General features: G+C 42.5%; 1 protein-coding gene across 2 annotated transcripts in view; it reads right to left on the reverse strand.

The window, feature by feature from the left end:
- CORO7 (coronin 7) overlaps nt 1–26,758 on the reverse strand; it is a 996,081-nt gene that overhangs the window by 655,233 nt on the left and 314,090 nt on the right. Inside the window, exon 1 of one of the 2 annotated variants that reach the window (XM_078663135.1) lies at nt 14,549–14,766. The exons of the other annotated variant lie outside the window; for it this stretch is intronic. The gene's annotated coding sequence lies outside the window, so the exon portion shown is untranslated. Of the gene's footprint in view, nt 1–14,548; nt 14,767–26,758 lie in introns of those variants that run through there. 2 annotated transcript variants of the gene reach the window in all.

A 26,758-nucleotide genomic window follows, 5' to 3' on the forward strand; every position in this document is an offset into this window, starting at 1 on the left:
TTGTGCCACAGCCCTACATACTTGGTTGGTCATCACTGCAAGAGCTCCAGCTGAACCCGTGAGTAATATACCAAGTCTCTCTGAGAGGACATCCACTGACCCTCCCGGGTCGGGCAGAGGTCCGACAGACATCACTGTATCACCGGATCCAGAGTTTAACGAAGAGAGTTTAACAAAGAAAACAAAGTTCTACACTGACCTAGCCAGGTCCAGGTTATAGCTCAATTTCTTGAAGGATGAGAAGGCCAACAACGCTCAGCAACAGGAAGAGGGAATCCATTTGGAAACTGGATCATATGACACATGAGGCTATTGTCTACAGTTCTGCAGATAAAGCAGTTTAAAACAAGAGGTACCTTCTTATTTAAAAAAAAATGAGATCCTCCAACATGCAATTCATATTCAATTCCCATGTACAGGCTGCAGTTCATACATTCTAGCATGTTTAGGTCTGGCATTAGCCGAAACCTTTTTATTTAACTAAAATCGACACTAGAAACACCATCACCCAAACCCTCGTCACCAGCCGCCTGGACTATGGCAACACCCTCTACGTAGGGATCATTACCCAAATGATAACCAGGCTCCAGGTTATTCAACAGTTCGCCCGAAGATGCGTGTGCCCCCCCCCCCCCCCTTCCCCCTAGCCCCTGGATAACCTCACTGGTGATAAGCAGCGCCCTATAAATCCACTTTGATTGATTGATATATTTACTCATAGGGGCTTTCAGAGAACCCTTTTCATCCATTGGTCTGTAATTGTGTCATTCACATACAGCAAGGGTCAATGGGTCAGCCTACATCAGCCATTGCCTAACTTAACTGTAACAGCATTTTGCCCTTTCACAAGGAGCACACCCACACGCAATGTAGTTCTCCTCAGGGACAGGGACTACTATGGCAATGTGTTGTTTTTGAGACCAAAAAAACGTTTCCTTTTAGCCAATTTTATTAGCTTGACAAGCGCCCTGTAGCTTCCCCAACAATAAGCATTATAAAAACCATGACAAAAGAAAAGAAACATTGACAAGGCCTACAAGCTGAGAGCCAACACCAGACCTATTGGCTTTTCCATTGCTGGTTTATTTTGATGTCATGTAGACTAGGGATCTGCCAGTCAGAGCCTAGGGGCTCAGGATTTTTTTAGTTGTGGCTGGTACATCATGAGATACTACAGCCACTAAATGTTGGATGACCTAAGGCTCCAGCAAAAGCACCACAGAGGAGCATATGTTTTGACTATGTCCATTTAGGATACAGATAAATGAAGTTGTACTTATCTTTTATATAAACTTTCAGCTTTGGTTTGCTGGGAAGAGGAGTTGAAAAAAAGTAGTTTTTATATCAAATGATGGCTTATGCAAAAACTACCTGGAAGAGAAGCCTGAAAACACAGGAGGGTAATGAAAAATAAATGATGACTAACCCAACAGAATTTACCTCCATGTGCCACTGAGCTACCTTGCTCACTGGTTACAAACAAAGAGTCTTGTTATCAACAATTTCAACACCCTAGACAGGCCTGGATCTGTCCACGGTGATGAATAGGATACAACTGGACCATTTTAACCAATTAGTATGAGTCCCAAACTATGTTTTACATTACTGTACCTGGCTCTGACTTCAAGCCATCGTGTGACCTGCCACAGGCCTTGACTGTTCCATCAGGCTACTACTAGAGTCCAGAAGTATTTGAAAACCTACTTTTCTCTCTCAGAGCAAGTGCCCAGCACCCTGTTTTCTATGTAAAATGGGCCATCTCATTTTTCATGCTGTTAGGTGTCAGGCCTGACACACACGTATACACAAAAGAATCAATGCGTGCAGAGAAACCAAATTGGACATTAGAAATATAATTATCAAAATCACCCACCGCTTGCCGCTTACTTTATAGATCTATTTCAATGGCAATAATAGGTAGCTCTGAGAACATCTCATGCAACACTGAAGTGAGGAGCCAGCACTCACCTGGTCAACGGCACCACACAAAAGCAGATAACTGTATTTTTAGGTAAGGACAACAGCCCGCTTTATCGGTCTTCACCAGTGTCATGTAATCAAATTCATAAACAAAAAATGACGGCATACATACGTTATATAAATAGCACAGCCATGGGGCAGCCATCTTCATCCATTGTCTGTTCAAATGTATTCACATGTTGCTTATGCCCACCATAGCATGGGGAAATGGGGTCAGGCCAGTTCAGTCATGAAATCTTTTGCACAGCGAGTGATGGTATTTTTCATGATCACAACTGCACATGTACCCAAAAGTATATAATCTTCAGTGCCAAGGCTAGTGAGCAAACACTATACTTTGCCAGTGATTTTTTATGTTTGTTCTTCATAATTTTTACATTTATTTTAGTTATCATCTTTGTGTGTTTAAAGTATGTCTTTACGTTACAGGAGTTCAAAGCCAATGGTAAATTTTCATTATGCCAATAAGAATCCTAATTTCCTGCGACTTGCAGTAGAACTAAAACATGTTTTACACCAAGTAGAAGTACACTGGCTTGCTACAAAGTACTTGTAGAGATTGTGTCATAGTTTTATGTCTCGCCTGAGACAGCATATGCACTATCGCTTGTAAGCCACTTTGTTAAGTTAAAGGAGGGTTAGAGATGACCTGTTGCTTTCCAATGATTGGTTTAATCATTTCCCTGCTTTCGTTTGGTTAGCACGTGCTGGTTTTATTTCCTCTTTAGGTGTTTGTACCTTGCACGGCCAAAGTACTGATTTTGTTTACCACTGAGTGTCCTTCTACTGTTCGGGCTTTGAGGTTGCCCCTTTATTTCTTTTGGAGGAAGCATGCCATAATGATGTATCTTTGAGGAAGCACTCCATAATACTGCATCTGTTTGCATGTCGTCTAGTTCCATCCTCCCCCTTTCCTGCTTACACATGCTTTACTGTGGCAGAGAAAGTTTATTTTCAGACTACGCATCTTCATTATATTTTTCTGATTTTTTTTTGTTTCTGTTGTATGACAGACATGTCTATGTTGCCTCTGCACCCTCCCTCCAACCATTCTTCCCTACATCTGTTTTGCCTTTGCCCCCTCCCTCTGTCCCAGTGGCATTTGACCCCTCTCTCTGTGTCTCCAACTTTGTTACTACTTCAAACACACTGCACCATAGGTGAGAAAGTTTATTTTTGGAGTGCGCGTGTCACTTGCATTTTTCGGAATTTTATTTTAGTTATATTGCAGACATTATATTTCTTTGTGCTGTCCTCTATCCATACATGTTGCCTTTATCTTCTCCATTCATCCAACTCTACGTTCTTTTGCCCCTCTCTCTCACACCCTACTTCCCTTCGCCTATGTTGCCTTTGCCCCCTCCCTAAGGCTTTTGATCCATCTCTCCGTATTGGTCTATGCTATTGCTTCAAACATGCTACACCATAGTTGAGGATGTTTGTTTTCAGACTGTGCATGCAATTTTCACTATCCTGACTTTTGTTGTTTTGGTTGTATTGCAGACATGATATTCCTTCTTGTTGCCCTCTCCCCTATGTCTGTCTATGTTGCTTTAACATGCTCCCTCCCACCTTCTGTCCATGTGTCTTTGCCCCTCTCCCGCACACACCCTCTCCTCCATGCCTGTGGTTTTTTACCCCTCTCTCATTACCATACCATACTATGCAGTGACGGGCCATACCATGACATACTATATACAATGACAGACCATACTATAATAAAGGGAAGCTATACCAAGCCTAACTATATACAATGACAGGTCATACCATACCATACTATACAATACAATACAATACAATACAATGACAGGCCGTGCTATACTATACAATGACAGGCCATATCATACTATACCACATCCCTGGCCACTGGAATTATGCGGCAGAGAAAGAGTATATTATGTAGCAGGTTTGACTATACTATCAGGAAATCAAAGGCAAATTATGCGACCTAATGTGGCCCATTTAACAGCCAAACACACACACACACACACACACATATATATATATATATATTCACTGAAAAAACCATAGGTTATAGACCATATATAGTTAGGAATTAGCATTTACAAAACCTTATTTTACTCACACAAAACCATTGAAATTCCATATATAGTTAGTTGCACTAACTATATATCGCGCACCCGCAATCCACTGCTGATGATGTTACATATTACATCATTCATGACATGGTCAGTGACATCACTGATGACATCACTGATGACATCTCAAATGACATCACTGATGACATCACTGATGACAACATCCAGTGACTGTATGTTTCTGTAAAGTTAAAATGTGTCTTACATATTGAAGAATGAGTGCAAGTATAAGTGTCTGGACAAAGGATTTAGTAGGTGCATGACTGAATGTATGAGTGAGTGATTAAATGTGTCTCACTGAGTGCATGGGTTAGTGACTAAACTGTCTTAATTTGTGCATCATTATGTCTGTTGTTCTGTAAACTGCTGCATGTGTTGATCAGTAGCTATATGATTAACTATATGGGTTACTGATTGATTGTCCAAGTATTTGTATGGGAGACTGAGTGTGTGTGTGGCTGGCTGGGAGGTGTGTGACTCTGTGCAGATCAATGTGTACTTGTAACAATGATTGTATAAGAAGGTAAGTGTGTGTTAGTATATGTTTGAAAATGTAAGGTGCTCTATGTTTAACTGTATTGACAAGAAAATGGAAGTGTCATTGATTCTTTACAGGACTGACTAGGTGTGTGAGATAACTCCATGGATGAGTGGCAGACTGTGAGTGTCTGTATAGGTGTATGAGTGCATATGATAGTGTTGTAAAGATGAGTGATTGTGTGTATGAATGATTGTATGGGTGAATGAGTGAATGTGTGTGTAGACATAGGAATCAGTGAGTGCGTATGTAGTAACTAGTATTGGTGTGTCAATGGTTTCAAAAATTATACTCTGTATTTAACACTGGGTGAAACAGAGGTTATATTAAAATGTGAGGAGATGCATTGTATTGTCACATGAATGATATCATCAGTGATGTGGTCATTGATGTCAAATGAGATGTCATCAGTGATGTCATCAGTGATGTCATTTGAGATGTCATCAGTGATGTCATCAGTGATGTCACTGACCATGTCATGAATGATGTAATATGTGACATCATCAGCAGTGGATTGCGGGTGCGCGATATATAGTTAGTGCAACTAACTATATATGGAATTTCAATGGTTTTGTGTGAGTAAAATAAGGTTTTGTAAATGCTAATTCCTAACTATATATGGTCTATAACCTATGGTTTTTTCAGTGAATTTTCAAGGTTTTGTAAATGCTAATTCCTAACTATATATGGTCTATAACCTATGGTTTTTTCAGTGAATTTCATTGGTTTTTTAACAGCTAATATTTGTAGCTGTAAAATGTATTCTTCTTTAAATCCAAAAATATATTTTATATGTTTATTAATAATTTTTTTTTTTTAATATTTTTTTTTCTTCGTTCCCGCTTCGCGAATCGGGAAGCTTCCCGTTAGCTGACTTTGATGCCGCGAAATAGACCGCGAGCCGGTAAACGTTTCTTTACCGCAACTGCCGCGTTAGAAAACAACATCGTGACGCCTCCCGTCCGCATGACGTTTCACGTTGTCGCGTGATACGTCATATGACGTGCTACGTTAGCGAACTAGTACGCTTACCGAGTCGCAAAGCACAGGTTTCTGGAAGCAAAGCGGGAGGCCCTGCAAAGCGCTTAACGTAAACACAGCAGGTCATGTGACTTGGTAATAACACTTTTCATTGGTTCATTTCACTTTTGGTTTCCTAATGATGTAAGACTAGGTCATATAATCTAAAATGAACACTTTTCATTGGTTGAGAACTATTGTTTTTCCCAAATGATGAAAATCCCTCCTTCTTTCCTCACTCTGACTTTCATCATTGTGAGAGAAAGACCCTTTGTTACCAGTGAGCAATGGCTTCTTTAGTAGCTTCAGCTGGTGCTTCCCCACCACCTCCACCACATCCAAGGAAGAGTGGACCACCTGCTCAAGTTATAATTCAACAAGAAGAGGAAGAAGAGGAACAGGACGACGAGCACGAAGAGAGGCAGTTTTTGCCTGAGGAGCCCAGGACGTCTCACCGGAAAGAAAACTTCATTTGGCAATTTTTTAAAATTCCCAAAGGTCAGAAAAAAGTAAATGCAAGATACGTAACTTGCCTTATATGTCAAGATAGACTGTCCAGAGGGACCGACAAAAAATACAGCTTCGGAAACTACACAATGCATCGCCATATGACTAGGTGGCATCCTAACAACTACAGTGCTGCACAGTTTCGGAACGACCTAGATAATCTCCCTATTATGGCCAGAAGATCTGTTGTACCGGAAGTAACGGGACCAGAGGGCAGGGAGATGGTGCCAAATATACAAATGAGATTTGGTGAAGTAAAACACGTCTGCGTACATTGCAGTGGAGTCATTTGCTACGGAGAAAGAAGCATCACTCTGATCAACAGAGCTATTGACTATCATATGCAAGTTTGTACGAAACGCCCCAAATAATAAATTCTTTTTTTTTGTTTTGTTGCTCCTGTTGAGCCCTTTACAATGAATCGTTTTCATTGCCCCCTCCAAGAAAAACCCCAAAAATTTTAAAACTGTTCAGAAAAATTCAAAAACAGTAAAAAAATGTTCAGAAAAATAATTAAAAAAATATAAAACAAAAACAATAAAAAAAAAAAGTTCTTTTCAGAACTACCTCCCCGTTATTAAAAAATTGGTACAATATTTGGAACTGTGCCAACCTCTATTTCTCGTAGTTCGCTTCCCAGTTCGCTCGCCGGTACGCGAACCGGAAGTGAACCAAAAAATTTTTATTAAAAAAAGAACAGTAAGTATAAGGGAAGGAAACAGACACTTATGTTAAAAGAAAGACAGCTATAGGGGAGTAAACTAGAGATACTATTACCCGTAATCCACTGCTGATGATGTCACATATTACATCATTCATGACATGCTCAGTGACATCATCAGCAGAGGATTGCGGGTTTTTTGGCAACGTGCCTTATCCACGGTTTAATAACGCTGCCTTTTGCTTTATATAAGTTTTCAAATTGTATGAAATATATACCAATAGGTCGTTATGAACCTTTAGGTAGTGCTTTTCTTCATGAGGTCTAGTCGCTTCCATACACATACAGATGTTTCAAAGATGATCAAGAAGTTTATCTGAATGGAGAGGAATGCACTGAGACGCCAGATCATTCACTAATGTGTAGGCACATACAGTTACACGGTTCACGCAACAAACACCGACCAAATATGGCTTGCGTGTTGCAAGGCACGCCAGTTCCTGCTATCATCCCCACGTTCAAGTTGTTGGAAAATGGTAGTTATTTGATGCTCAATTATGAAGATTGTTCTGGGTTAATTAAAAGTATTCCTTTTATCGTAACAGTAAGTGAACGGGTTATTTGCTGCAAAAATGTTCTATTTCCTCCCACACATGAACATAGGGAGTTTTCAATCTGGCCACAAATACCAACCTTGGGAGCAGATTTCAACGGCATGGCAAGAATAAGAGCTCTTTTGTCTCAGAGAGAGGTGGCCTTGAGTTCGGCCCGTGAAACTTTCGTGCTTCACATAGCGAACACCCGTACAGAGGTGCAGACCCTTTTCAATACTGATTCGCCTTTGCATTTCAGCAAGATGGTTCGGACTATCTTTAACGCGTCCTCCACAAAGGCCCTGGCGCACTTTTTTAAAGTTGTTACCAGTGGTCTCGTGACTTCATTTGAGAAAATCTTTGGAGTCATCCCTGCTTTCTTTCATTCTATTTTCTCCACTGTGCTTCGTGGATTGCCATTTTTACTTGCATTACCAGCGGACGCTCTTGTGCTTTTTTACATTTTTAAATATGGATGTCCCTCCTGTGCAAGCTCCCGCCCTGCAGCTGCTGACACTGTTCCGCAATCGCATGCTAGAATATTATGGCACAATGCCGTTGGCGATATTAAGCACGGCATATGGATTATCTTTTCGATTCTCCTACTTCACCTGTGTCCAGCCTGTATTTCACTGCCTGACCTGTGATTTCGATTGGGCCATTGATTTGTGTCTCTGCGGACCGGTTTCTCCTGACGTCGACTTTAATCAGCTGATGACTCCTATCATTACTCACGAGTTGGTTTGTCCTGGCGAAAGGATTATGGCTGTGGCATTGATGCATGGACTAATTGGTCCCTGGAATTTACTGGCGGCAACACAGTCTTTCTTGGAACAGAGCTTTCTTGAAAACCCACCGAGCTGTCCTCTGATGGTGATAGAGGATCCGGTGCTGGGAGAGCACGTATGTTCTTTTCCGCTTTTAAATTGGATGGCTGAACTCTTTTCGGATGAAGACGGTGACTTCCTATTGGAGGCTGTTGCAGCTTATTTTGCATACACAGTTATGTCATAGACCTTTTTCATGTTTGATATGCTGAGTACTAGCATTTCATTGACAATTCATTGACTTATTTGTCAAGTTTTTATTATTTAGCTTGCCTATTGGCTTAAGACTCGATAAAGTACTTGGCTGTTTTATTTTTCTTTAGCATTAAATTTTCCTAGTTTTTAATGTTTTACCTTGCGGACCGTCCACATATAAACTTGCAATCTGCTCTCATGAGATGGCACTTCTATTATCTTATTCAGTTCGTTTCCGGATCATGGGGAGGTGTCATCTAGGTCCTGGATATCTTTACACCGTGTTAAGTTAGCATGGGCTCATTACCGGTTTAAACGCCATTTTTCCTTTTTTGCAACTTCTGCACACGACACTTAGTTGTTGCTTTAGCTTTCAACCTAGTAGTTCATAGTGGTTTACATGAGAATAATATGTTATTGCTCTACTATCTGCTTTGCTTGTTAAACTATATCTGTACAGCGAGTGCTGAAGTTTCAAGAACAACACGATACAGAATTGTTATGAGATCTGATCTCCACGACTTCATACTCATAACATAAGTGCAGCTTCTGCCAATTCTGGGCATGAGGCGGGTTTTATATTGCTTTGCCGAACACACATACACAACAGTTGATGCGGTTCACATGAAGAGAGAGCTGGTGTATGCTGATGTGATTCCTTCAAATCTAAGACACTAAAGTATGGGCACGCCCTAAACCAACACAAACAGACCTTCTTAGCAAATAATATAATATGTGTATTAGGGAGGGTGAGATATAAGCAGCCGCGGGCCGTGGAGGGAGTTACGGTGGGGCAGGGAGGCGGGGAGGGGGAGGGGCAGGGTGGAGCCCTCTCCACCCTGCCCCTCCCCCTCCCCGCCTCCCTGCCCCACCGTAACTCCCTCCACGGCCCGCGGCTGCTTATAAGTGTTGATAACTCTTATTCATTTACAGCATGTTAACATACTGTCACCATTCGCTTTTTATGTACTAGTAACTATTCTGGTAATTTTGCTACTGATAATATGTGTACTTGTATTATCTAAGATACTACGCCTGAGAAGACGGCATTAGTAAATAAACATTTCAAATACACATGTGTTCTTCTTAACTCCATGTTCTGGTTTCTAAGAAATATATAACGACCGACTGTTCATGAGTTCCACGTATCCTGAGGTACTATAAGTTCATATTCTGGATTGTCTAAACATTGAGAGTTTGTTATATCCAATGTGACACTGTACCTAGCTTGCTAAGGGGTTTTTGATTACTAAGGTGAGTTTTGGGGCACCCTAATTCGCCGAGGTTCCAATCCTCTGTCCACAGTTCTGTGTTAGAACAGAAACCCTGCGACAGGGGCACCCCCGACCCTTGCTGGAGCTTCATCACACTTGCGATACAACTCCAGCAATACGCCACCTTTACGGCACAGATACATCACGCATCTGTGCTGTTTTTGCCCCATGATGCGCCGCATTGTAAATGCAGCACACCATAGGTGACGGAACAGCGGCACAGAATGACTAACACATCCCTGGTGATGCGCCAGTCATCATAAATCTATCCCTATACTTCTTATCTTGTTCGAGATGAACCGCCATATGTATCATCAAAGTTTTTTGCATTTCCTAAATAGCGAACTTTAAGGAATAAATAGCGATTCTTTACCATTCCTAGTTTGCGATGAGCTATTTGCTAATTACAAATTACCCATTCATTTCCTTCATTTCCATAGGGCGGTTGGACTCACTTTTAGCTCGAACGGCTGAATGGATTTCCACGAAACTTGGCAAAATTGTAGGGACTGGTAGCCCGATGTGCCTTTGCTATGTCTCAAGATATATGCTCCAGTGGTTTTTACGAAAATTAACTTTGAAAAATATATATTGGGCTACATTGGCCTATATATATGTTGGAGCCCAAATGTAGCCCAATGTAGCCCAATGAAGCCCAATGTAGCCCAATATAGCCCAAAGATGGCCGCCAGAGACAAAAAAAACAAATGTAGCCCAAATATCAGCCAGATGTAGCCCAACTATAGCCCAGTGACAGAATGACCAATCAGCTTCGCAAACCTCCGTTACGCGAAGCGGAGCGCTGTTACAGATATATATCTTTTTTTGAACGTTAATTTCTCAAAATCCACTGGAGCACATATATTGAGACCTAGCAAAGGCACATCGGGCTACCAGTCCCTAATATTTTACCAAGTTTCGTGCAAATCCATTCAGCCGTTCGATTATTATTATTATTTTTTTTTTTGCCCCGCGGGGCCCTTTTAAAACCTCCACATCAAACCTAGGGGGTCAGCGAGGATCTACTATGCCCCCTTATGGTCATTTGCCCCTTCGCTTTGGCCTCCTCTTGTCTCTCGATCCTACCGAGAGACAAGATGGCGGCCGCTACGGACTGTTTGGAATGTTTACAGACGCCGGAGAACCAATCAGCTTCGCTTCACAAAGCTCCGTTGCGCGAAAAGTCCGCGAACCGGACCGCTTCCCGGTCCGCTGTTACAGATATATATCTTTTTTTGAACGTTAATTTCTCAAAATCCACTGAAGCACATATATTGAGACCTACAAAAGGCACATCGGGCTACCAGTCCCTACAATTTTGCCAAGTTTCGTGCAAATCCATTCAGCCGTTCGGGCTAAAAGTGAGGCCAACCGCCCTATGGAAAACTCAATGTTAAAAACACGTTTTGGGACCCCCCTTTTTTCTCGACCCCCCCTGGACGAACCCCCCCCCAATTTTCAGGGGCTGCTCAGAAACAAAATGTGCCATTTTCCTGAAAATTTCAGCCAATTCCGTCCACAAACGCCAAAGTTATTAGACATAGAATTTTCAAAAATCCCATAGAGAAAAAATCCTAACTATATATACCTACTGGCGACCGCCAGTAGGTAATATATATATATATATATATATTTATTTTTTTTACGCAAAAGGAGCGGCACATCCAAGATATTTTTCAAAAGCTTTTTATTAGAGCTTCACCCCACCAACGCGTTTCAGCCTCAACAGGCTATATATATATATATATATATATATATATATCTCACTCAATAAAGATGAACTCTCTTCACTCCTCGCGGCGAGAACAGAGAACACGAACTCCTCTTGAAACATGAGATTGTTATTTTATTGCTCACAAGTTAAAAGTCATGACGCGTTTCGGCCGTTGCCGGCCTTGATCACATGTGAAATGCTTTGCAGTGAACCTTTTTTATACATCCCTACAGTGTCACCTGACCCCGCAAAAAACATTGTAAAAAGGCTTTACTTCGTAGTTCCATTTGTTTAAAACCACGTACAACTCTCATCACTTACTCAATACTTTCAGCCGGCAGTATCATGCAAGACTCAATGAATATAGACAAGTGCATCAATTACATTGTCAATGTTGCACCTAATGTGCACATCAATGTGGGCAAATGCTTAAAAATATGTATATCAATATAATGTTATAAATATATTTAAAAAAAAAAAATATATATATATATATATAATAATAACTAAAACCGGAATTAGATCAATTCAGTCTTGCTCAGAAAGTTTTACTTTGTTTATCATAACTGCATAAATGCGTATATAACAACAACTGGCAACGGCTCATTCCGCTTTGCACACCCAAAACATTGTCACTGTAATTTAATAATCCTCAACATTTGTTACCTTGGAAAAACACCTGCCATTAAAATGTCATATTCCATAATACCCTTCCACGTGTAGTTGTAAAAAATTCCTAAATCTTTTACCCGCCCATAAGGTGTCATGTGTCTAATAGCTACCTTCTATGTGCATATATATATATATATATGTCCTTGCACTGCATGGCGGCGAAGATCGCCGCAATTTATTACATTTGATCAGTTTGAACTTGAACATTTTTTTTGTTAAAACCTGCAGATTATACAGCAGATGGTGGATTATGTGGCAAATATGGAAAATGTCACGACTGCAGAATCGCATAATTCCAATGGCCCAGACCCTACCACACTATACAATGACAACCTATTCAGTACTAAACCATACAACAAAAAGCCATACCATACTATTCTATACAATGACAGACATACCATACTATATGATGACAGGCCATACCATCCCATAATATACAATGAAATGCAACACCAGACCATACTATACAACGGCAGGCCATACCATACTGTACTATACCATACCATACTATACAATGACAGGCCATACCATACCATACAATCCAATGCCAAGCTGTACCATGTGATACCATAATATAAAATGACAGGCCATACCATTCCAACTGTAGGACAGGCCATACCATATCATACCATACAATGCACAGCAGCCACACTGTTGTACATCGTGGCTAAAATACCACTGATAAAGCCAATAGGTAGGGTACCCAGATGTCCTGGGTTTCCCCGGACAGTCCCGGTTTTCAGAAGTCTGTCCCGGTGATTTTTTTGTTTTAAATACATGTCCCGTTTTTTTTTAGATGGGGGTTGTGTGATGCAGTGAGGCAGCACTGAAACTTTGAATAAGCCCTCACGTCTACAGACGCCTTTAAAGTCAGAAGCAACTTAAGTGATTAGTCTCTTTTTTGTTTGCAAGTTTGTAGTGGGAACTCGACCAAATGTATTTGCATGCTTTACATGAGCACCAGTTACAATACACAAGGTGACAGGAGACCAGTTGGAGCCTCATTTCTTGCTCCCAACAGAGAGTAGGAGCGGACTGGGGGGCATGGATGGGGTCCTGCCACACTGGCATTACTTATGCTTAAAAAATTAAGGGACTTATTTACATGCTCCTTGTGCTGCCGGAGCATCACTATTAATATGAGAAAAAGTGTTATACCAGCAGTGTAAGGGGCTTGTAAATAAGCCCTGAAGACTTTTATAAATTAAGACTGCAAATCAGTAAGAGCCTAAAACCTTCCGAGGGAGTCTGAGCCAGCTATCATTATGCTGGATACACCAGGTTCATAATGCTTATCAAGGTTCCAACATAGCGCTATAGGTAAAAATATGTTAAAATATAACGATTGCAATACATCGGTAAAAGCAGCAGAGGTTAGTATGAAAATAAATATTTTCAACTATACCCTTCAGGACAGTTTTCAGAATTGTTGAAGGGCACTGCCACCAGAGAGAAAGTATGTGCGTGCTCTTTCTTACATGCACATTCCATAGTGCCAATAACGGCAACACACATGCCTGCAAATACAGCAATACCAAAATAAAGAACACACAAGACACATTGGTTGTTGGAGAAAACTTTGCTGCAGGTTTATTTTGAATAAGAAATATGCCAACATGGTGGGTGAACTTACGGGCAATCCAAGAGCAAGAAGCCCCTATGCAGCCCTGCCCACCTGAAGTGCCAAATTGCACTGTGGCCTAACCAATTGGTGCTAACCATTTTGGGGGATTACCCCTTACATCCTGTGGACCACCAGTCCACCCATTTACTCAGGCACCTTGAGGGGGGTGGAGCGTATCCAGGCAAGCCCCCAGTTGCTCAGGTTTACAAACCCCTGAAGGACTAATGGGGCACCGTCGTTCCTCCAGGGTCCTGCTGTAAGGACTTCCTAGGGTTGTTTAGCATTTGCACCCTTGTTGTGCTCCTGAAGAGGGTACGCCATGTACCATTCAGCCTCTGGATCGCCCTGTAACTCCGCCTGCAACTTAACAAGTTAACAGCCTTCCTACCCTAGTCACCCTGCCAGCCAACACGCCGGGTAAGCGGAAGCGAGGGAAACGGCGTGAAGCTCCATCATGCAAAAAAGTCCGCCAGATGGGCGGGAAGGTCTATATACCTGCCTCCCCGCCCACTAGCGTGCCGGAAATGACATCACAGGTAGCGCCGGACCGCCAGTGGGTCCAAACACTAGCCTGTCGGGTTGTGCCCTCATGTGGCCGCCTTCCGATGGGGGCCCATTGCGAGGGCCGCGGGCAGCCTCATTTTCATTGTCACCCTTTAGTCCTACTTCTATGTTTGGCCTGTCCCAATTTTTTATTTTGAGACTCTAGTCACCCTACCAATAGGTCTTGCATAGGTGAGGCCTACTGGCTTTGCCAATGCTTGTATTCATAAGCCAGCATGTTTTATTTTTTATCTTTATGGCATATGTTTCCATAGAAAAAAATGTTTTTAAAAGAACTTACCACTGTACCAGCTTGCCTGACTAGACTTGTTGGCTTTGTCAATGGTTGTTTAAAATTGGCTCTCCGGAAAGCTGATGGGAGAACTTTACTATCTTTGTCCAATTCCCATTTCCTAAATGAATAAAACAAGTTGCAGCGTGGCCTCAGAAGGGTCTTGGAATGGACTAGCAGGGTTTGCTGTATGGTAGATACGAGCGCGTGTGTGAATTCCTGTTTCCGGGTGCGTGTTTTTGCGGATCAGCAGATTCCACCCTCCCGCGGCAGCGCCCGTCATGTTTTACACACGGTTCACATCGTCATACACGCCGTTCACATGTCACGCCCCCTCCCTCCGCCTCCAGGAGGGTAAACTCCATGTGTTTCACGGTACACGAGGGACTCCGGCCCTGAGAGCGTGGGATGTGCGTACTATAAATAGCCGATTCCCACGGCCGTCCTGGGAGAGGGACGCAGCATGGAGCATCGAAATCTGACAGGAAGTTAGGCCAATGGCAGTGGGAATCGGGTACCCCCTGTTTGACCTCATGACAGCTGAACTGCAGCGTAAGAGCAGCGCAGGCCCGCACAGGGCACGAGCGCAGGCACGCACAGGGCACGAGCGCCCGCGCACGTCAGACTCACCACAAGTCCACAGAGCGAGCGAATATACAAAGGTATAAACGTAGAAATAACTCCTTAATTGGACACACTGAAGAAACGGTCCCACGTTGTCACACGGCTACAACAAAACGTGCATTCGGTGCACACAACTGCAGTCGAAAGGCGCGTGTTGTAAAAACAAAAGATTACAGAAAGGTACACACACACAGCCACTGAAACAACGGGTACGTACTCGTACAGTCGCGCAGACCGAGAAGCCAATTTCCATGCAAGTATTTTGAATCTTTGTCAATAACGCAGTTGTCAGGTCTCGCCTCGTGGATAGTGCGAGTGTCTGTGAAAAGACATAAGGTTCACAGTGGGATTAGAGCACGCCCATTCCTTACTATTGGCTGGCTTTATTGTCAGTGCAATCTTCTTGCTTATTGTGCGTTGGGTGGTGTGGGCTTTATCTTCCTCTTCTTGTTTGTCCTGCCCCTGGAGCATGGCCCCATTACCCGTGTCCTTCCACTGCTTACTTCACAGTACATGTGTTTCCCAGCCGTCTCACTAGTGTACCACTCTTCCCCCTCCGCCACGCTCAGTGCTGCTCTCTCTCACCTGTATGCTTCTCTCCAGCCCCATCTGTGATGCAATCGCCCTCAGGTGCTTCTCTCCTGCATTGCCTGTTCGCCTGTATGCTTCGACCCCTGTACTCCCTGTTGCTTCCCCCTGTATGCGTCCTGTCTTGCTTCTGCGCCACAGCCTGCGTTGTTTCCACCCACCAGCTTTAAAAAAAGCACACTTTAGTGTTTTTTCTTTTTTTAAAGTTGGATCTGTACATAAAAAGAAAAAAAAACACCAAGAGGATTTTGTAGACATCCAAGGTTTTTCCCTGTGAGATAGCCCCTACTGGGTATCCCCAAGGTGAAAGCCAGGCATCCAGCCGCGGGGGGCCGTAGTGGAGATTAAGCAAGCTATTGCCCAGAGTTGCAGAGTGTGAACCTGTGATTCGAGTAGGCACCGAAGCGAGAATTACCGAGTCCGTGGACATTTTGGGCTCAAGACCCTGCCGCATCGGGAATTGAACCCTGGTCCAGGGTCTGATCTCAGCGTCCGGGTCTGCCTCCTCTAACCAGTGAGCCACACTTCTCCACCAGGAGGGCACAACCTGACTGCGTGCCTACAAAATGACGCAGCCACGTCACTGGCTTTTTTTCTCCTCTTTAGCCATGCCGCACAGTATTAGGGATACAGCACACCATCACTAAAAACCACTGGCAAATGAGACTGGTCCAAAAGGAGAGACCTACTGGCATGGGCCAATGGCGGTTATTTCTTAGGTTAGAATGCAGTGCTTCACTTGTGGTATCTTGGGTAGGACCTTAAGGCCATATTCAGACGCCTTACTGAGGCACAGGCCTTGACAGCAGCACACAGTAAAACACTTGCTGACTGAAAGACACAGCTTCACAGGTTGAGTCACTCATGAAGTGGCGCGGACATAGGAACCCATCGATACACACACGCTAAAAGATACAGTCACAAAGGTACACACTTACACACATAACACACATGTATAGATTTACGAATAAATTCCGATTTTGGAACTTCTTCGCTATTTGTGAGTGTGGGTGTGCCTGAACAGCTGGTCTCGTGATTGAGCAGGAATGAAGTCTTCCTTCGAACCCCAGAGGGGTGACATACTGCTTCCTTGATCAGCAGGTGGTGTGTCTGCAGGGTGCATTGGCTTTACAGGCTGGCGCAGGTGACAGCGTCTCCATGTGACAAGTTTTGCATTTGCAGTTAGTGAAAATGGCTACAGACAGGACACCAGATTAAAGTGTCTAGGACAGGTTAGCCAAAGAACCTCAGACCCTGCACACAGCCAGGTGCCAGTTGCAGTTTTCAACTGAGTGAGCACAGGGCTTGCTTGACTTTTCAATGGATCCAGGTGAGTCACGGATGGGTATTTCCCATAATCCTTTAATATCCTAATATACTGACCGCACTCTAGATGGAAGAGCCCTGTTGGCCTCCCTGGGTTGGGGAGAGAGATCCACTCAAGATCTGTTTGGAGCAGCAGGAGTGCCACAGTCTAGATATATTCTAGAACCTCATCTGAGTGAGACAGACAACCTTTGCAGCCAGTTTTAAAAGCGGTGACGTATGCCTAATTCTGGGTGCTTGTCACATGTTGTACAAGACTCAGCTCTCTGGGTGGCAATGGTCACTGCTTATGCTGTTGTGTATGTACTAAACTACATTAACTGTATCACTGAAGACTGGGCCCTCTTGCATACGATCCTTTTGTATCTGACCAAGACCTGACTGTTGTGTGCGTCTTTACTGCATGGTGCAGTTTTGGTGACTGATCCTGGACAACCAAGTGAGGCACCCACACATGGTAAACCATTTTGTTGGCACTACTAATAGGAACCCTCAGGAGCACTCTCGCGCAACTTCTCAGGACACAAGGACTCATTCCCTTAACTTTGTTCTGATGGCCCACCGCCCTCGGAGGCCCGCCTACCAGCTCAGACCACGCCAAAAACCTCAGCATCGTACTCGATTCATCACTCGCCATGAACCGCCAGGTCAACGCCGTCACCTCCAGCTGCTTCAACACACTCTGCATCCTCAGCAAGACCTTAAAATGGATTCCCCCTGAGTCAAGGAAGACAGTCACCCATGCACTCATCACCAGCAGACTGGACTATGGAAACGCGCTCTACGCCGGCATAAACAAGTCCCTACTCCACAAACTCCAGACAATGCAGAACACCGCGGCCAGACTTCTCCTCGGCATCCCCCGGCACAAACACATTGGCCAACACCTGCGGAGGCTCCACTGGCTCCCCGTGGAGAAGAGTCACCTTCAAAATCCTCACTTACGCCTACAAATGCCTACACAACATTGGACCCAAATACCTCAACGACAGAATAAACTTTCACGTACCTAAAAGAAACCTCTGATCTTCCAACCTCGCACTAGCTGAAACCCAGCGCATTCACAGAGCCAGAGCAGGCGGAAGATCGTTCTTCCACATTGTAGCCAACACCTGGAACGAGCTACTGGCAGATATCAGACGCGCCCCCTCCCTGAACACCTTCAGAAAAGACCCTCAAGGCCTGGCTCTTCGGCTGAGTGGATCTGCATACCCCGCCCCCCAGTGCCTTGAGACCCTCACGGGTGAGTAGCGCGCTTACAATTCCCTGATTGATTGATTGAGGGACAGAGGCCAGCACAAAGACTGACATTTTTGTAAGGTGTGCACCTCATATGTGGTAATTGCCATACAAGAGGAATGCGGTGCTCAAACACAGTCACACACAAACACATCTTGAAACACAAATCACATGTACTGTACAGAGGCCCAGAGATACTGTAAAGCATAAGCGTGAAGCGAAAAGCACAGCAAAAAGATATGGTTTCACACACAGATTCAATAACAATTACACTATCGCCCACACATAAAGACATACTACTCCCCTTCACAGTTGTCCACTATATCCTACAGAGAATGTAGCGGACAACTGTGAAGATCACAGCCCTCAGACAGTCCTTAATACATATCTATAACCAACACCATCACTGTAGATCGCTTCTCATTGGACAGCTTGTAATTTTAATTGCAAATGGTAATTATATAGCACTTACTACCCCTGACAAGGCATTGCTGTACTTTGCAGTGAGTAGCATGCTACTCCGGAACCCAAACTTAAACTTAAATAGTAATTAGTGATATGTGGGTTTTTATCCCTTTTGGATTAGGTGCAGTAGGTTTGTGGTCTTGATTTCATGTGTGTTTAGTAGTGTTTTAAGTCGGGATAGAATGATGGGAATGCATTAGAAAACGGGAAATAGCCCATTGGGAGTAGTGGGTATGTGCACCTTTTAGTTCCGTGAATTGCTAAAAAGGAGGGGAAGCTTGAAAAGCATGTTTGGGAGCTCCTAGTAATCAGAAAGGTTTGGAATGAATCAAAGCGAGGAGGGATGAAACAAAGGTTGAAACAAGTAGATTTTTTTACAAAAAAACAAAAATTAACTTGTACATACATATATACACACAACAATCAGTAAAGTATTAGTGGCTGCGATAACCCCGTCTATTTATACACCCATATGTATGTACATAGTTCATTTACATGGTTTGGGATACACATGTACCTTCTGGTGAACTATGCAAAGATTTGGGTAGTTATAGTTAGGAACGTGTTTCCATAGAAAATTACTTTTTGTGTTGCTAAAAACTTAGTCGCCATTTGACAAATCTACACAAAACTTTCCCGCAAATTGCTCTGTTTTTTGCCTAGTTTGTGCATGGAAAATTTCGGGGTGATTTGTCAAGCAGGAGCCAAGAAAAAAGGGGTGTCCCAAAACAGGTTTTCTCCAATCATTTTTCCATAGAAACTTTGGACAAAGTAACAGCCCAAACTGCTAAAAGTATTTACACTAAATTTGGCAGAAAGCTAGATCTTGATCCATAAAAAATGCTTTTTGTGATTTGGTGTAATCTATTCAGTAGTTTTTGATCAAATAATGTTTAAAAACTTTGTATCAATGTCACCACAGAGGATTCACGGGGCCAGCAGATCTCATGGTGAGATCTGATTGGCCTGCACCACATCAACAAGGATGTGGCTGCAGCCATCTTAGGACACAGGAATCAATCCAGAGTCCTCGGAAAAGAGTTTAAAAAAACAAGCATTGGCAATTCCAATAGGTCTCAAATTTGCAAGAGTTAGAGCATTTGGCATTGTGAATTGTAATGTATTTTACCCATGTGTTTGATTGGAGTAGAGTGGATGTATGTGGTGCACAAGGGGGAGCAGACAACCAGGCCTAGGCGCTGCAGCAAAACTGCTGCAGAGAAGGGGAGAACAAAGTAGATGTAATCATGGAGCTGGTTGCATAGAAGAGGGAGACTGTGACTAAGTGCACTTGGGATGTGGAACAGATGCTTCTTGGCCTCAATCTTGCACAGTGTGGCCCAGAGTAAGTGTTTCAAGTCCTATCTTTTGGCACCCAAATGTGTTCTGGGATTTTTAGTCATTGACTTCTTATACTGAACAATATGGTCTGACATATCTGAAAAATATTTGGAATAGAATGTATATGATGTCCAGGCTATAAGAAGGGGTGCGGTAACGTTATGTGAAAAGGGAAGAGCATAGATGGGTTCACAGTGGAATGGGGGATCAGCGCAGTGCTGCAGATACTTATTAAAAGGGGGTGAGGTATGCAGAGTAATACAGGGATGGGGACAAACCAGAGCTGCTAGTGCCCTCAGGCACACAACACATTAAGTTAGTCTTGGCTTTTTATACAATTCTTTTGTAAGTTTCAACTTTGAGGTACATACTTTGAAGTTCAAATCGAAACTAAGTTATACAATGCAACTTGTTGCTACAGAAAAAGCAAGGAGTGAGCGAAAGATTCATGGGGACACAAGGTAGGTATGAAAAGTATGAGTACACATAAGGATGGGAGTCACAGAGATGCAAAGTCGCGTGGGATGCAGAGTAGTAAAGAATGTATGTAGAAACAGAAGGAGCCCTGGGTGTATTGAGGAGGGAGGAAGGTGGTAAACAGACAGTTATATTTCTCAGAGGAGCAAAACGGTGGTACAAAAGAATAGTCTGCATTCTAGCAAAGCTGTTCTCCTCGAGAACCACATTCCCCTCAAGCCCTCTTGTGCACTAGTACGTGCATCTTACAGTTTGTGATAGAAGAGGAGCTCTTACCCACGCATCACCAGCTAGGGCACACGGCTGCTTTTACCTCAGAGCTTCATGTCCGCAGCTCAGTCACGCGAAGGCTGGAGGTGGAGTCCCGAAGCTGCCGGAGAGCAGGTCGGCCATCACAACACCCTGTTTATGCCCTCTATGCAGCTTGCAAATCACACTCTGCCGCCATACACACATACATTAAAGCATTATACTTTTTAATATTGATGGTACAAGGAATAAGTCCCTATATATCTGCATCCAATTCATATGTGCATGCTTGTAATACCAGTTACATGTTCAGAGAAACCCATGCATGCTGTGCATACAAGGACCGTGTAAATAACAAAAAACAAAAAAAAAACGAATGTATTCTAAATATGTTGTCATACACTTCTAATATGCTTACTTTTGGCTCTAATCATATTTACATGCACTGCTCTGATGTATATGTTTCAGCCTAGAAAGCAATGGAAACGTATATGCAAAAACACAACTATATACATCGTGAACAAGGCAGTATGAGTCTGCTGTAACGCGTAGATGTTGTTATTTCGTCATAAATAAAGCCTGAGTGTTTTTGAAACTCTACCTGGAGTGCCGGATGATTATTTTGAAAAGTTTTGGATAATCCTATATTCAATATATATATATAAAGCATGCACGAACAGTAAAAAGGTTTTAACATACCAAGTTCCCAACACTGAGACCCGTACCAAAATTTCGAAATTTATGACATGTAGTACAACACATGTAGTGTACTGTCTGGAATGCCCATGTGGCTATCGCTACGTGGGCAGTACAGTCAACGCAGTCAAGATGCGAATATTGGAACACCAGAGAGCGATTGCCAATAGGGATGAGAATTACCCTGTTGCCTGTCATTTCGCAAGCCACCATAACAGTAACAGAACACTTTTGAAGTTTTTCTGTCTGGATTGTGTCCCCAATGATGTTGGAGGAGGAGATAGGGAGAAAAGGTTACGACGTCCGGAGTCGAGATTCATTATCGAACTCCAGACCAGGTCACCTAATGGGTTAAATGCAGGAGAGGAACTGATAACTCATCTGTAGAATATTCAATATTTAATTTAGAACAGTATCCTTGCGCATTTGGGTTACTATTTAAAAGGTCTGACAAACAGCAATATAGAGGAATAGAGAGGAATAACAGTGCTATGGATTTAAGGTAGTTGAGGATTTGTAATGAAATTCAAAGTGATTAGGTTATAGGGACTCATAGTAAATATGTTTGGACATATAGTGTTCTTATATGGCCATCCAGGGCTCTGTAATTTGCTGAATTGAGAGATTATGATTCTATGCAGTCTTAAACTAAACACCAACTATAATGAACTATGATGACACCGTTTGCACATTCCAATACGGCGCTCATGAATTGCTTTGAACAGTCCTATGTTTATTGTGATGAATTTGTAAATATCAACTTCCGCTTTGCAGACGCCAGCCGACACTGACGAAAGCTACGGCTGAAATCTCGATAGAGATTAAACTAACGTGAGTGCTGATATATATATGTATATATATATAACCATGATTTTATATATGCACAATATCACTTTACAGCAGAATTTTGCATAGCACTTGCACTTTGCACATGTTTTTACTGATAGGGAAAATATATATTATGCATAAACAATAAAAACAATGTGAGTTAATAATAAGATATAAGACCCACTTGGGTTCCATAATCATTTTAAAAGTACTTTTACCCTGAAACTGTTTTTTATATAGATGATTTTAGATTTATATATGATAGTATATTTAATCGTCTACATTGCGTATTTTGCACATTTTTGCTGTTATGCTGAAGCGCCACAATGAAGTTATATGAATTTCAGACACTATGTCTTTTATGTTTACTTCTGTACAAAGATACGTTTGTGACGCATAACATGTTTACCGTTTTAAAGGGTTAAATGCCAGGAAGTTAATTAATTAACTCCACCCTTTGGTTTATGCACTATAAGTACCCTCATCAGTTCTGGCAGCACATCATGTGATCAAGCCTCTGGCTAGAGGCGAAACGCGTCATGCGGACTTGCTGGGTGTTCATTTCTTGAAATGAAATAAAGCACTGAAATTTGCACCAGAACGGGCTCTGCTTTTTCGTCCTTTGTTACCTTACCAAGACGAGTTGGGGACGCGCTGGTGTCGGACGGAGAAATTGGAATATATATATATATATATATATATATATATTCTCACCAAAGTGTCCTTCACGCAAAGCGCGCTCTTTTCACAGCTGGTGCGCGTGACAAGGCTGGACAAGCCTTGTATTATTTCCTCCACCAAGTTGCAAATAACACGCAGCACTCCCACAGTTTAACAGAATAACGATTTATTCCATTATTTGCAGTGCCATCATCCCCCTTCATCAACGCGTTTCACCCTGCTGGGCTTGATCACGGTGCAAAGTATCATCAGTCCCTTTACTGTTTCTATGTTTTATACCTGATCACCATTTTGCACATTATGGTGCGTTCTGGGTCAAGTAGTTCATATAACATATAACCCAATTGTGAAAAGTGTTTTTTTCTTTTTAAATAAAATAACATAAAAAGAATTTTCTTAATTAGTCCTTTGTTCATTTTACATGATTGAGCCACAAGTTCATGTTGTTTTATATTGAGAACTGCATGGGACCAACTGATCAGTCCTATCGAATTTATTGTTCTATTCAGTAAGTTCTTTTTACTCAGATTTCTTTCCCTGAGTTGTCCCGCTCTCCTCTTGGTGGAGGATATATATATATATATATATATATATGCTTACTTTCCACGGCTCATTCGCGGCGGAACCTCCCACAGTCTGGTGGCGCGCTTACGGCTGGCAGAGCCCCGCCAGTCAATCGCTTTTCCAAAATTATCCAATTTAGACGCGCACTCAGAGGTAAAGTGGTACACAGTGTCGCTTTATTTTGCTGTTACGCGTTTCGGATATATATATATATATATATATATATATATATATATAGCGCTAAATATATATATATATATATATATATATATATATATATATATATATATATATATTTTATATATCTCCACTCGCACAAAAAATCCAGTCAGGCATAAAAGGGGCGTACTCTCAGGAATTTGCTTAAAGTGTAGTTTATTGTACTGGGGCCCCGCCCGCACCGACAAACGCGTTTCGGCACTCTGCCTTTTTCAATGCCCTATTTATATATATATTTTTGATATACAATGAGATAGAGAAGGATATAATTTGCCTGTAGTGCTAATAAACTTAAGGCATTTGTTCACAGCTTTCGCCATTGTTTTATTCAAATTTCTCAGATGGGCATGTCTCTGCATTTTTGTTTTTTTTGTAGACACGGGCCGACGCTGATTCCCGGTTCCCCAATTCCAAAGTCAGCAGCACTGGATGTTATGTCACATCGTCTCTCTAAAACAATCTGCATTTTTTAAGAGCTGTTTGCCTCCGTTTCGCTCACTAAGTTACCCAGCAACTATGCACCCACCCTTAACCCCTTCCTCCCTTTTGTTTCCCCGAGCACCCCAACAGGAGTGCTGATGCGCTAATATTATCCGTTTGAGCTCTGTGTAGAAATTTACTGTCAAAGTGAGACTATGGCCGAGACAGAAATCATCTTTTTTTAAATTGTATTTTGAATACTGGAGGAGAAAGCTGTGAAAATGTGACACATGGGAGAGAAAAAAGCATAATGCTTTCAAAGCAAAAACTGTGAGACAGCGACAAGGTGCTGGGTAGGAGATAAGTGTGAAGAACAAGCGGCAAAAGTGATGCAGGCAGCGTTAAAAATGCATGCATAAGCGGAAAGCATTTCTCTTGGAAGTTGGCAAAACATATACAGACCCACACAAATGCTTGCTAACACACACAGCACTACGGGATCACTTTACCCACTCTCAGCACACCTGTCACCATCTCTGTCTCAGCTTGTGACCTTGCGCCACAGGACGGGCCTGGGACCAGGTCCCATCAGTGTGCAGGGGGTAATCGTCAGATTTACTGCGTGGGTTTGTGTAACTGTTGCAGAGATCTGCGTGTAATTTGAGGGACAGAAGTTTGAATCTCTCAGGTCGATTCAATGAGTCCTGTTGAATTGGGTCTGTTGCAGCTACTGCTATCAGAGAGAGGCGCTTATGGAGCGAATTGAGATGTGAACCTCAAATTTCTTTTGACAAGAAAACCCTGAAATGGAACACTTATGTTAAGTGTGTTTGTATAGCAACATTTTACCATTTGTATGGCTCATGCCACTTAACACTGTAGCAAGTGCAGTATAGACTAATTTATTGGTAATGATGGTCTAAATGCAGGGCCACTGGAATTATGCTGTTCTGGGGCTGTCTTTTCTGTGTCATTATGGAGTTTACGGACTTGCCACATAATCTATCATCTTCCTCGTAATTTTTTCATTAACAAAAAAATGTTTCACGCTCAAACAGATCCACAGTTACTAAAACACTGCACCTTAAGTTGCCTATGTCGCATAATTCCAGAGGCACTGATTGCACATGATAGTGGCTGCTACCTCATGGTAGTGGTCTGTGTAGAGCATTTTGGTCATAGACCACTGTGACGAAATAAGTTGTGTCCCTAAGACCACTGCATTTGTCAGCAGAGAGCGTTCTACTCACTGAGCCATGCTGTTATTTGCTGTGTTTTATAAATAATAAGTTGCAGCATTAACTACTATACAGCATCGTATTAAAGCCAGGGCTGCCTTAATGATGGAACAAGTATATAATTAGTAGCATTATACAGCACAGGATTTAGAGATGTCTCAACGACCTGATTACACAATCAATATATTGATCTTTTATATCAATACATGAAGTCAAATGGTCTTTTGGCCCTTAAACAGCATTCCGTTTGTGCTAGCTGCCCAATTCAGGGTTACGGATTTTATTAACCACAGAAAGTCAAAGGACTAGCCGCCCTCTCGTACACACCGAGCCTAGCAGTGTATGCATTAATCGCCTGAGCAATCACACAGTTTCTCTGATTAAGGAGGGCGTGGCCTCGAAGCTGGTTGGGTGGTCCTCCATAGCTGATGGTGACCTACTCATGGCCAGTCTGAAGGTGAAGGAGTTTGGCTGTTTCTGAATAAGTTCTGGCTCCCTCTGGCTCCCAAGGGGTTCTTAAATGTGAGCTGCAGGTCCTATCAAGTCATCCCTGTCGTGCATGGTACCTTCAGCCAGCTCCAACTGTTTGGTCAGCACAAAGCACTCTCCATGAGAGTGCTTGTGTTTTCCCACTTCTCTCAGCATATTTATTTACATAACATTATAAAAGTTATACCTTCAACACGTTTTCCCTTTAAGCTGCTCTCAGTGGGTTTATAGTTTTGTCCTGCCACATGCTCTCCTGTGCACTGTGTTTAAACCATCTTGGGCCTTTCCTATACTTTTATGTGTTCACATCATTTTGTAGATGCGCGTGCCTACAAACCACTTAAGCTTTTCTCGTTTTTTATTAGGTGCAGAGAGATGAAGAGATTTGCTCAGAATTACAGGATGTTGAGTCAACAAGGAGACTGAAACCTGGTTCTCCCTCTCCAAGGTCGGCAGATCTGACGTTACACCACGTCCCCTCCTGCTGCTCCCACTGGAATTCAGGAACCATTTATGTGCTATGATGCGGCCTACACCGTGTCATAGCGCTTAAATAGCTATTTTTTAAAGGTATTCTTAACCCCCTCTTCCTGGTTCTTCTTATCACATCCCAGATATTGTTTTTGCAGCTTGGTGCATTCCTCGAAGTTGACTGAACGTTTGTTTATTTTTATGCTCAGCACAATTGCACGGGTTCCCTAACACCATCATCTTGCACAAACTGGGAAGGGACATTTGTATACCTGAAGCGAAAAACGGATCTGCCACACCTTCT

Source organism: Lissotriton helveticus, chromosome 10, assembly GCF_964261635.1.
Source record: "Lissotriton helveticus chromosome 10, aLisHel1.1, whole genome shotgun sequence".
Lineage (NCBI taxonomy): Eukaryota > Metazoa > Chordata > Amphibia > Caudata > Salamandridae > Lissotriton > Lissotriton helveticus.